This window comes from Azolla caroliniana, unplaced genomic scaffold, assembly GCF_043228905.1.
Source record: "Azolla caroliniana isolate FFs.n. ecotype wild unplaced genomic scaffold, voAzoCaro1.0.p SCAF_11, whole genome shotgun sequence".
NCBI classification, from domain to species: Eukaryota; Viridiplantae; Streptophyta; class Polypodiopsida; order Salviniales; family Salviniaceae; genus Azolla; species Azolla caroliniana.
Genome location: NW_028230446.1, coordinates 15,727,791 through 15,739,203, shown reverse-complemented (window position 1 = coordinate 15,739,203; position 11,413 = coordinate 15,727,791).

Here is an 11,413-nt window from a genome sequence, read left to right as displayed (position 1 = left end):
CTTCGCGCTCACCTTTCCGCTTCAGCCCCTCCGTGTGCCACATACCCTCGCCCATTGCCTGGCACTGCCTGTGCCGCACTCCGTCCCGTAGTCACGCTTCGATCCGGCCCGCGATGGCCACTTGCGAGATTCTTGTTCCGTCCCGGGTGCACTTTTTCGGCCCGACACACCTTCCCGTGTTTGCCCCTACCGGCTCCTTCCGAAACCGTAACTGGCCGGTAAGGGTTTCGCACTTCGACCACCCCCCTGTCTTACCGACTCCCGATCCGCTATCTCGTGCCGCCGGGTCACGTTCCCTGCCGCCACCGTCCTTCTCCCTAGGTCTCACGTTGCCACTTTGGTGGAACTGCCGGAGTCTCCGGATCGGAGTGAGGGTCCCATAGGACCGGACTCCGTTTCTCTACTTGCCGAAATTCGGGGTGTCTTTGTTTGAGTCCCTCCCGGACTCTCCTCGTGTCTTTCGCGTAGTCGGATCCCGTTTCCCGCCGACACCTTCCTTCTCCCTCGGTCTTACGTTGCCACGTTGGCCGAACAACTGGAGTCTTTGGTTCGGTGTGGGGATCCCGTAGGACCAGACTTCCTTACGCCCACTAACCTTGCCGGAAGGTTTGAGATGGTCCGTAGCCGCCTCACCGGCCAGATACCTTCTTTCTCTTCTTCCGTCGTCTGATCACGTTCACCTGCCGCCACCGATCTCTCCTATAGGACTCACGTCGGCACTCGGGCCGACCGCCGGATCGGTGTGAGGATCTTTGTGGGACCTCCCCTTTTGGCTTCCGTTGTCTGCCTTGCCGCCTTTCACCATTCCTTACTCTAGGTCTCATGCCTCCTCTTGTCGTTGGCTACCGGAGTCTCTAGAACCGGTGTGTGTAAGGTCGCAACTGCACCGCTCTGCCTTCGCCATCCTCTTCTGTTGGTCACGTTCACTTGCCGCCACCAATCTCTCCTATAGGACTCACGTCGGCACTCGGGCCGACCGCCGGATCGGTGTGAGGATCTCCGTAGACCGCCCATCCGTAGCCCTTTGCCTTCGTCCCCTCGCCGCCACCGTTCGTCACTCTAGGCCTCGCGCCGGCTCTCGGGCCGACCGCCGGTGTTTGTAGAACCGGTGTGAAGGATCCTCCTTGGGCTCCTCGTGTCCCTAACCCTTCTCTCGGGTCTTCCTTCTTTCGCAAGTCGAGAGGGTGGGTCGCTCCACACCCTCTCCTGTGGTACCGACGTACCGTGTTCCCGGCCTCTTTGTAGGCCTGCTCTCTTCCTCCCTCCCGAAATGGGTTTCTGGAAGTCCGCTTCGCCCGGTTCTCATTCGGGTCCGTCCGTCATTCTCTAGATTGCCAGGTCCAGTTCTCCTGTCGCCACCGATCTCTCCTATAGGACTCACGTTAGCACTCGGGCCGACAGCCAGATCGGTGTAAGGATCTCCGTAGGACCGGCCTTCATTCTCCTCTTCATCCCTTGTACTTCTCCCGAACTTGTCGTTGCTCTCCTTACTGCGTTCCCGCCTCCATCTCCCATCTCTCTAGGTCTCACGTCGGCGCTCGTTACCGGCTGCCTGAGTCTCCGGATAATACGTGGTGCTTCCGTCCCGTAACGATTTGCGGACGCTCGTTCGGAGTACTGCTCCAAAGTACGTTCAGTAAGAAGCATCTGGTCTGTGATCAACCAAGCCCCGCCCGGGCTTGGTTCTTCATTGTCCGTAGTTTTGGTTCTGATGCCGACCTCTCCGGACTCGTTCTGAACCCTTGATCACTTCCCTTCCAATTCCCGACCTTCGCCCGGTCGGTCTTTCTCCCCATGTAAAAGAGGGCGGCTCGTCCCGCACCCTCTTCCGTATCGGCACTTTCATGCCAAATCCGGCCCCGATCGAACGATCCACGACCGGATTACGCTCCACCCAAATCGAAATGCCGATCTTCCCGTGCCGCTTCCGTCCTCGGCCTCCTCGCAGGCCGTTTCCCATCCATCTTCGCTGGCATTGTGCCAGGACTCCTCGTTGGCGCCTCCCTTCTCTCCGGTCTCATGTCGGCACACGGGCACGACCGCCGGAGTCTCCGGAATCCGCGTGGAGGGCTCTTCTCCGCTCCCGACCTTGTCCTCGGTCGGCAATTCTCCGCAAGTCGAGAGGGTGTTTTGTTCCGCACCCTCTCCCGTGGTACCGTCGTACTGATCTTCCGCCATCTCATGGGGCATGATCGTCTCCCCGGTCTCAGCTTGAGGCCTCGATCTTTCCTCTTCCTCGAGCATCGCCTCGAGAGCTGGGTACGCCTCTGCGATCCTGACCTCAATGTTGACCCTTGCCAACTCCCTTTTCCGTTCGGCCTCTTCCCGGTGTGATGGCACGCCGTCGTGCGCCTTCCTCTTAGCCTTCTCGGCTCGCTCATCGTCTAGCCGTTGGCACACCCTTCCGACCTTCGACCAGTCCTTGGTGAGGCCATTCGCTCCATCATCGTCTTCGAGCTCAATCCCGATGGCCTCCCGTTCCGCTCGGTCGATCGACCTGACGAACAATAGGACTTTGTCCGCCCCCACCAAACCTTGTTCCCGCTCCAGGAGCCGAGCAAGCCGTCGCTCGAACTCTCGGAACGCCTTGGTCGCGCCCCAGTGGGTCTTTGCCGATGCTACCCACTGGTCGAAGTCGTGTCGTCCCCGGCTCTTCCGTCGTCCTCCGTATGCCTTCAGGAGCGCCTCTTCGAAGGTCTCCCACGAACTATGAGCCTCACGGAGCTTCTTTACTTCCGCATGCATCCAGACAGCTACGACCCGACAGAAGAACTCCAGCCTCAACGCCTCGTCTACGCCACGCTCCTCTATATCCGCGTTGTAGGCTCCCAAGTAAGATGGTACTTTGTCCCCGTTGAAACAGCCGACTCTTTCGACCACTCGCTCAACCGCTTGTTGCGCTGCTTCTCGCCTCATCACCACTTGTGCCGACTCCAACACCACTTCGGCCACCATCACCGCAAGGTCGTCGTCTTCTGACTCCATCCTCCCTTGCCGCCTCTTCACGTCGGGTTCACCAAAGATGTCGCGTTGTTACGCGCGTGTGTGTAGAAGGGTGGGACCACGGGGGTCTTGGACTAGGGAAGAAGGGAAGCCGAGAAGACGATTCCCAGCGGGTTCCGGAAGCCACCGAACGGGAGAGAGAAAGAGAGAGAACGCGCGCTTGACTCTGACTCACACCCACACACGCACACCGCGCTGAACCAACTCACACCCTTATGTACAGAAACACAGGGAAGGGAACACCAAAACACCCACACAAACAAAGACACGAGTATGCACAGATGGATACTACTATGTATATTACAATGGGGAAGAATACATTCCCGGCTTTGAGCCGAACCATGGTAGGGTAGGTTACAACAGTAGTCTGTTGCCAAGCCGCCGTCCGGGGAGCTCTCGGGCTCGTCACGCGGAGCGGGGTCTTGCACAGGAGACCGAGCAGAGACAACCCTCAACGGTCGACCTCTCCGCGAAGAAGAAGAAGAAAACTAACTCTAAACCTAACGGTATACCCTCTAACACAAAAACGGGCAACCCCTTCACAAAGGGCACTCCCTTCCTTTTATAGAACAAGGAGAGGGATGCGTTACAATGTGGGATAAATCCCGATTTACATGGGATTCTTTGTCCCGACTTGACTACTCTTCGGTGCCATAAGGCACCCTCGTTATTCACACTAAATGTACAAGGGTGATCGCACATGCTGCACCCCGTCGATGTAGCCAACATTTCCCGGTTTCCGCCTCTAGCCGAAATTCTTCATGACAACGTGAGCAAAGGTCTACTCGACGTAGTCCATTCCGACGTATGGGGACCGGCGCAGATGGCTACATTCCGCGGATGCCGATATTACGTGCTCTTCATCGACGACTTCTCTAGGCACACTTGGATCTACCCGATGCGGCGGAAGAGCGAAGTGTTCAGACACTTCCAAAAATTCAAGAATGAAGTCAAGAAAGCCACGGGCCGACATGTATGATGCCTTCGATCGAATGGCGGCAAGGAGTACTTCTCAGAGGATTTCACGGCATATCTCCGAAAGGAAGGAATTCGGCGAGAATTCACTTGCCGACACACTCCGCAACAAAACGGAGTAGTTGAGTGCAAAAATCGGCACATCCTCGAAGTAGCGCGGGCCATGATGAATGAGAAGCATATGCCCAAGTCTTATTGGGCCGAAGCTGCAAATACGGTTGTCTACCTAATGAACCGGTGCACAACATCCGGCGTGCACGAGGTCACTCCGCACGAAAAATACTTGAGAAAGAAGCCGAACTTATCGCACACCCGGATATTCGGCGCGATAGCGTACGTGCACATCCCCAACAAGAAGCGTCAAAAGCTTGACCCAAAGTCGGAGAAATGTATCCTCGTAGGATACTCACTAGAGCAAAAGGGGTACAAGTGCTACAACCCTTCAACTCGAAAATCTCGAGTAAGTCGAGACGTCATTTTTGACGAGTCTGCATCCTGGTACGCACCAGAGACAACTCCGACTCCAACTCCGCTCGACCCGGAATCCGCCGAACAAGAGATAGAGGATGAACATCGCCTTACGCGCATGTTCGAAGAAAGTCCAATCACGACTCGACTGAGCGGACCACAAGAACCTTTGAGTGATCAAAGCACATCACGGCCCAGCCCGAAGATGGACAAAGGCAAGGCAAAAATGTCGGAATACGAAGACGATCGCTTTGAATACGATGAGTCAACTCAGTCACTCGACAGTAAGTTCAGCGGCTTTGATGTTCCAATCGGAGCTAAGAAAGCCCTCATTTCTGCAAATGAAAAGCTCTGTCACTCCACCCGTGGAAAGAATTCGGTCAGCCGATTCGGCTACAACGACTACATGGCATATCATTATGCGTTTATGATGACAGTGGCGACAATACACGAGCCGGAAACATTCTCTGAAGCAGCCAAGGATCCGCGATGGATCGAAGCCATGAACAAGGAGATGCAGGCACTACGCAAGAACGAGACGTGCGATCTCATTCCCACCTCACCACACAAAAAGGCCATCAGATGTAGATGGATTTACAAAGTGAAGTACAACGTTGACGGTTCCATCAACCGTTACAAAGCGCGACTCGTAGCGAAAGGCTACACCCAAACGCATGGAGTTGACTATGAGGAGACCTTTGCCCCGGTGGCAAAGATGATGACGGTATGGACCGTAATTGCACTTGCCACAGCGAAAGGGTGGCACCTCCATCAAATGGACGTCAAGAACGCCTTTCTACAAGGCGAATTAGAAGAGGTGTACATGATCCAACCACATGGTTTCAACTCGAGTACCCATCCAAAAGTTGTATGCCGACTCAAGAAGCCACTCTACAGCCTCAAGCAAGCACCGCGTGCTTGGCATTCGCAGATAACGGAATATCTTCATCAAATCGGCTTCCGTATGTCAAAATCGGACAACTCCCTCTACATACGAAGTGATTCCGCAAGTCCGATCGTCATCATCTTATATGTGGATGACCTAGTCATTGTAGGTGAGCATCTCGTCGAAATCAATAAGGTCAAATCCCTCTTTTCCGACAAGTTCGAGATGACGGACATGAAGGAGCTCCACTACTTCCTCGACATCGAGGTAATTCGGACTCCAGCCAAAATCATGATCTCTCAACGGCACTACATACTCAACTTGTTATACAAGTTCGGGATGGTTGAGTGCAAATCCGCGGCAACCCCGCTCGATCGCAATCTCAAACTCGATGTGAACTCCGGCACCAAAGCGTGTGAGCCGACTCAGTATCGGCAACTCATCGGGAGTCTCATCTACCTCACGATCACACGACCCGATCTCAGTTATCCGGTCGGTCTCCTTAGCCAATTCATGCAAACACCGCGTGATACTCACTTGGATTGCGCTCAGCGAGTTCTACGATACATGAGCGGCACAATGGATTGCGGCATCCTCTATAAAACCGCGATGCTAATACGCCTCGAGGGGTACACAGATGCCAATTGGGCCGGCTACAAGGATGATAGAAGATCAACCTCCGGATTTGTTTTCTCCCTCGGCAGCGGAGCAATATCCTAGAGTAGCAAGAAGCAGCCTATCGTCGCTCTTTCGAGTACGGAGGCGGAATACAGGGGCGTAGCCGTAGCTGCGTGTGAAGCCGTATGGCTCAAGAGGATTTTGAAGGATTTGGGCGTACCCATCAAGGATCCTACTTCCCTTTACTGCGACAACATGAGCAGTATCTATCGGCTCGAAACCCAGTGTTTCACACGCGGACAAAGCACATTGAAGTGCACTATCACTTCATCCGAGAGCGCGTTCTAGCTAGCAATGTCGACCTACAACACATTAGCACAAATCTTCAAACGTTCGACATCTTCACTAAAGCCTTAGGAGCCGACAAGCTATGGCAATTCATGACCGATCTCGAATTGACGATCCCTGACCTACCAAGCTTGAGGGGGAGTACTGAAGACATTACGCAATAACGCGTGGATTCCGCAAACCGCGCACATTACGCAATAACGCGTGGATTACGCAACCACGCAACGAAGCCACGAAGAGCCAATCTACCGCGCAAAGCCGCGAAGAAAGACGCAAGCCGAAGCAGAGACTTCGCAACTACACACAACGCAAGCTGGAGCACGGATTCCGCAAGTCCACATAAATGCGAGTCGACGCAAGTCAACGCGGACTCCGGAACGCGAGTCGAAGCGGATTTCGGATACCGTCTGAAACCGACCCGACTTGAGCTTGAGGGGGCGTGTTGAGAATCAAGCTCAACTTGGTCTAGTGTGTGAACTCACCTTGAGAGTGAATAGACACTCCAACAGTCAAGAGTCACCATTATGTCACCTCTTTGTATTCTAGCATTTAGTATGAGTCATAGAATCATATTCTATGACACATAACTTATGAGCTTTCACATTCCCCATGCTCCATGAATCTTGTAGTTAATGAAGAGAGAGGGTGACTATATAAAGCACCTCCTCCCACCTTGTATTAGAGTCGAGTCTTTCTCCTTTGTTAATATACTTTTGCCTTGCGTATTCTCTGTGTCTTACTCCTTCTCTCTCTCTCTCTCTCTCTCTCTCTCTCTCTCTCTCTCTCTCTCTCTCTCTCTCTCTCTCTCTCATACACACACATAACTCACATCTCTTCCGCTTCACAAGAATCATATCCGATTCTTTACACATAGTTATTTGTGAAACAAAGCATGAAACCGTGATCTCTCGAGTAGTGGGAGGAGAATATAATTTTTGACTTGTGCTTGTTGAAGAATGAGGCAGAGACTTGTACGTAGTGCCGCTATTAAGAGGGTACCCCTGGAGCCATAGCAAAAGTGTATATAGAGTTAACTGGTAAAAGAGTGATGGAACCAACGTTACCTTGTTGCGTAAAAATGTGCTTGCGTGTGCTACTTGAGGGGATCATTGGGGACCTAAACCAAGGAGGACATTTGCCAAGTGAGAAGATTCTTTTCATTGCTTTGTTGTTCTCCTTGTGTAGCGATGACGCAAACGTACAAAACAACGTGATGGTATGAAATGACATGAACAAAGGAATTAACACGAACAATGGAGTTGACAGAAATGTAGGCGACAACACGTTCAATGAAGAAGTCGACGTGAATGAAAGATGACGATGCAAATGTAGGAGTCGAGGTAAATGATGGTACACTTGAGAAGAAGACGAAGCCCATTTCTATTTGTCCTCTTTAGTCATAATGTCCATAACCACCTTCGTCTTTGCATCATTGTCTGTGGCTATCTCCTCAACCATATAAGCCTCATACCCATTGACCACCTTGATCACGCAAGCTTTGATTATGTTTGCATCGTCATTGCTAGAGGTTCTGAAATGCTCGCCCACTCTTGGGGTGACATTTGTCACTTTCATGTTCTTAGCCTCATCCATGGCCATCGTTTCATCACAAGATGAGAAGATGGCTTGTTCCACAACTTCTCCCATGGTACATCTGTCATACTGTTCAGAGAAATTGTTGAGTACCTTCCCATATTGTTTTTCTTTCTTTGAATAAGTATTTTGTATTGATGTTTAATGGTTTTCATAATTTTCCTTATCCTTGTCTACATCTAAACTCTAAAGGTTTTTTTGAGCGTCATAACATTTCTTTCCAAACCATATTTTTCCTTGAATTGCATTTCTTGATGCCTTTGCAAGGTATGTCCTAGGCTGAGAAGCATTCTTTTGTGCATGAGAAAAATACTTTCGTAAAAGCTTCTCATTTTCCTTCTAGTGTGGCACCATGATGTATCTTTGTCATTTGTAACATATCCTAGAACACCTTGGCACTCGTTTAAGATTTCAACGCAAATACAATTGACATTTATGATCTTTATTAATGGCCTTCTCACATTTAAACTTTTTCATACATTTGATGTCAATATATGAAGTCCTATTATCATATTCCAATGTGCATTCACTAAGTGAGGAGGCCTATTTTGAGGCCTATGGGACATATCATCTTTTATGTGACTTTTTCCTAAGAAGGGGGACTACTATATATATATATATATATATATATATATATATATATATATATATATCGAGAGAGAGAGAGAGAGAGAGAGAGAGAGAGAGAGAGATTATATTATCGTCTTTAGAGGTCAAATATGACCTATGAGACCAAAAATATTACATTTCACGTGATACGTTTGAAAGTGAGTAGCGACTCTCGATGTTCAAGAACTTTACCAATGAATATTGCAATCGAGAGTGCACATTGTGGTCGTGAGAGAAATTCATGCAAGGATTGGATTTGGTCGAAGATGTGTGGAAAGCATGGTCGAATATGATCAAAGGCAAAGCATTGTATCAAAGTATGATGCTTGGACTCTCGAACTTGTTTAGGGCAAAGTGTGCATCGTCGACCACTCTCATCACTTGTGCCCCAACGCCCCCTCTCACATCGCAATGCATGTGAGCTAAGTTGCATAGAAGCAATGGTTCAAATAGCTGACAACGGGATGGGCTCTAACATGTATCAATGTGTATGGTTTGCCCGTTCCGCGAAGAATATGGTTGCGTAATTAGGTGCAACATGTGTAGTATAATGTGTGAAGCGTGAGCCTCCACATTTTTCCCATGTCATGATACATTGGTGTTGCAAAAAGGCCTCATTTACAAAGGAATTTAGTGATGCATCATGAAGCAAATGTGTTGCATCCCATCTACCAAACCACTTTTTCATATCTTGCATCCAACCGGAACACAAAAATTTGCTTTTATGCGTCTTTTGGATCGTTTTGCTTGCTTTCTATGCAATTCTAGGAAGTTGGTGTGAGGGATTTTTTTGAACCTTAATCATATATTCAACAACCCTTTCCATGGCCATGATCGCAATGGGAAGTGATCCCATCTCAAGGAGGAGGAGAATGTATGGTGTTTGTTTTTGGACATTTTCAGACTCTTTCCAAGTAGATTTAGGGATGCTACCACGCCATAGAGAAGCACCGGTGTCACCAAAGTGTCGAAAAGGTATTTCTTGAGGACCCAACACTTAATATCTCCATGATTGCATTTGTTCTCAAATGCATAATGTGCTTGCTTTCCTGCCTCTAAGCGGTGTGTAGCACATTCATTCCATCTGTGATTTGAAGGAACCTCAAGGCCAAGATGTTTGAAGCTTTCCACACATTCAAGTGGCTCATTACTATACATAATGCATGACTTATGTTTTTTTGGCTCTTCACAAGCATGATCTTTGTTTTAGAGCTATTGACACTTAATTTAGTATGCATCATCTGTTTGATCAGATGTACTAGCTTTTGTATCTTACAAAAAGAAGTGAGATGAAATGTCTCCTTTTGTTTTTCCTATGTAGACTTTTCAAGTAATATACTAAGGTGCATCTTCCTTTAAAATAAATAAATAAATAGTATGAATGGAAAAACATTTCAATACCTGGATAAGCTTTTGTGCATCTCCTAAAGTATTTGCAAAAAGCACTACATCATCCGCATATAGCAAAAGCATAACGACACCATTCCCAAATTAGAGAGAGAGAGAGAGAGAGAGAGAGAGAGAGAATAGAATCTGTGAGGCCAATTTTAAAACCTATGAGGCCTAATGGACATATCATCTTGTATGTGAATGCTTCCTAAGAAGGGTGGCTACTATCTATAATAAAACTCTTGATGTCAAAATAATGCACACGTATATGTGCTCAACCCTCTGGATGGATATTTGAGTATGACGCTTAAATTATAAGGCTCATCTAATCAGGTTTTCATTTAATAGCTTGTATAAAAGAGCTCTAAATCCAACCCACACATATCTTCAAAAGACCACAAAAAGATGTCTTGTTATTCCCTCACCAATTGGGTGAGCTCTTTTGATGGCATATTCATCGAGTTGTTAATGATGTTGATAATGGTGTAGAGAGGTTCATAGACCACCATACAAGAAGGTGTCTTTAAGTTCTTCCTTGTGGGGCCTTTGTGGTAGTTGTAGTGAGAGTTATTGAAACTGCACGATGAAATTGGGGGAGTTCTTCATAAGGCATATGGTATGGGGTGTTGAACTACTGACATGCCTCTTTCACTCACAAATTTTTGTCAAACATAGACAAAGATTCCACTCAAACCATGTCAATTGTGTGGAAGTGGCTTGTTTGGAACTAATTATAGCAACTAGCATCCCAACTATTGAGCAAGAATCAAAACTCCATGAGTTGGGATTTGTTTATGTCTACCAAGTGGAGAAAGGAAGTGATATGTTCTTCCGTGTTGTAGCCACCCTAATAACATGGATGTTGGAACAATATACCACCATTGGTTGAGATAGAGGGGCATTATTGGGAGTCTCTTAATTGAATGTCCCTTTCAAATCTAAGAACTTTTATTGTCCAATTTTGAGTTGTGTAAATATTGATACACGATTTACAATTTATTTACAAAACTAGCCCTAGTTGGTTGGGATTATAACGAAGTGGCAAACTCAACTTATTGTGCACGCAAAGTGTTCCAAGCCACTCAATTGCGTTTGGACATCTTTTGAAGTATTTGAGATTTCTATGTACAAAAAAAGCAAGATGACAACATTTGGAATGTCAACCCCTTCAATTTCTTCTTGTTATACAAACTCCTCAACCATTTGTTGCATTTGATCAAGGCATAAACTAAAGAGATTTGGTGAGAGTGGATACCCTTGCTTAATACTAATGATGTAAGTGCTCAAAATTTTGCCTCCCATATGCACATGTGATATACTATCACCTTCTCATTCATGTGAGAAATTGCATTTCTGCTATATTGGAAGTGTATTTTTCTACGTATCTTTGTCTTTATATTGGTGGTTTTGTATTTTGGTATCTCAATGGGATTTTTCATAGTAATGCATATTTGATCATGGAAGATATTATATAATTTTATTGTGTGCGCTTGACTTTTGGATACTTGTTATATTAAGCTTTTA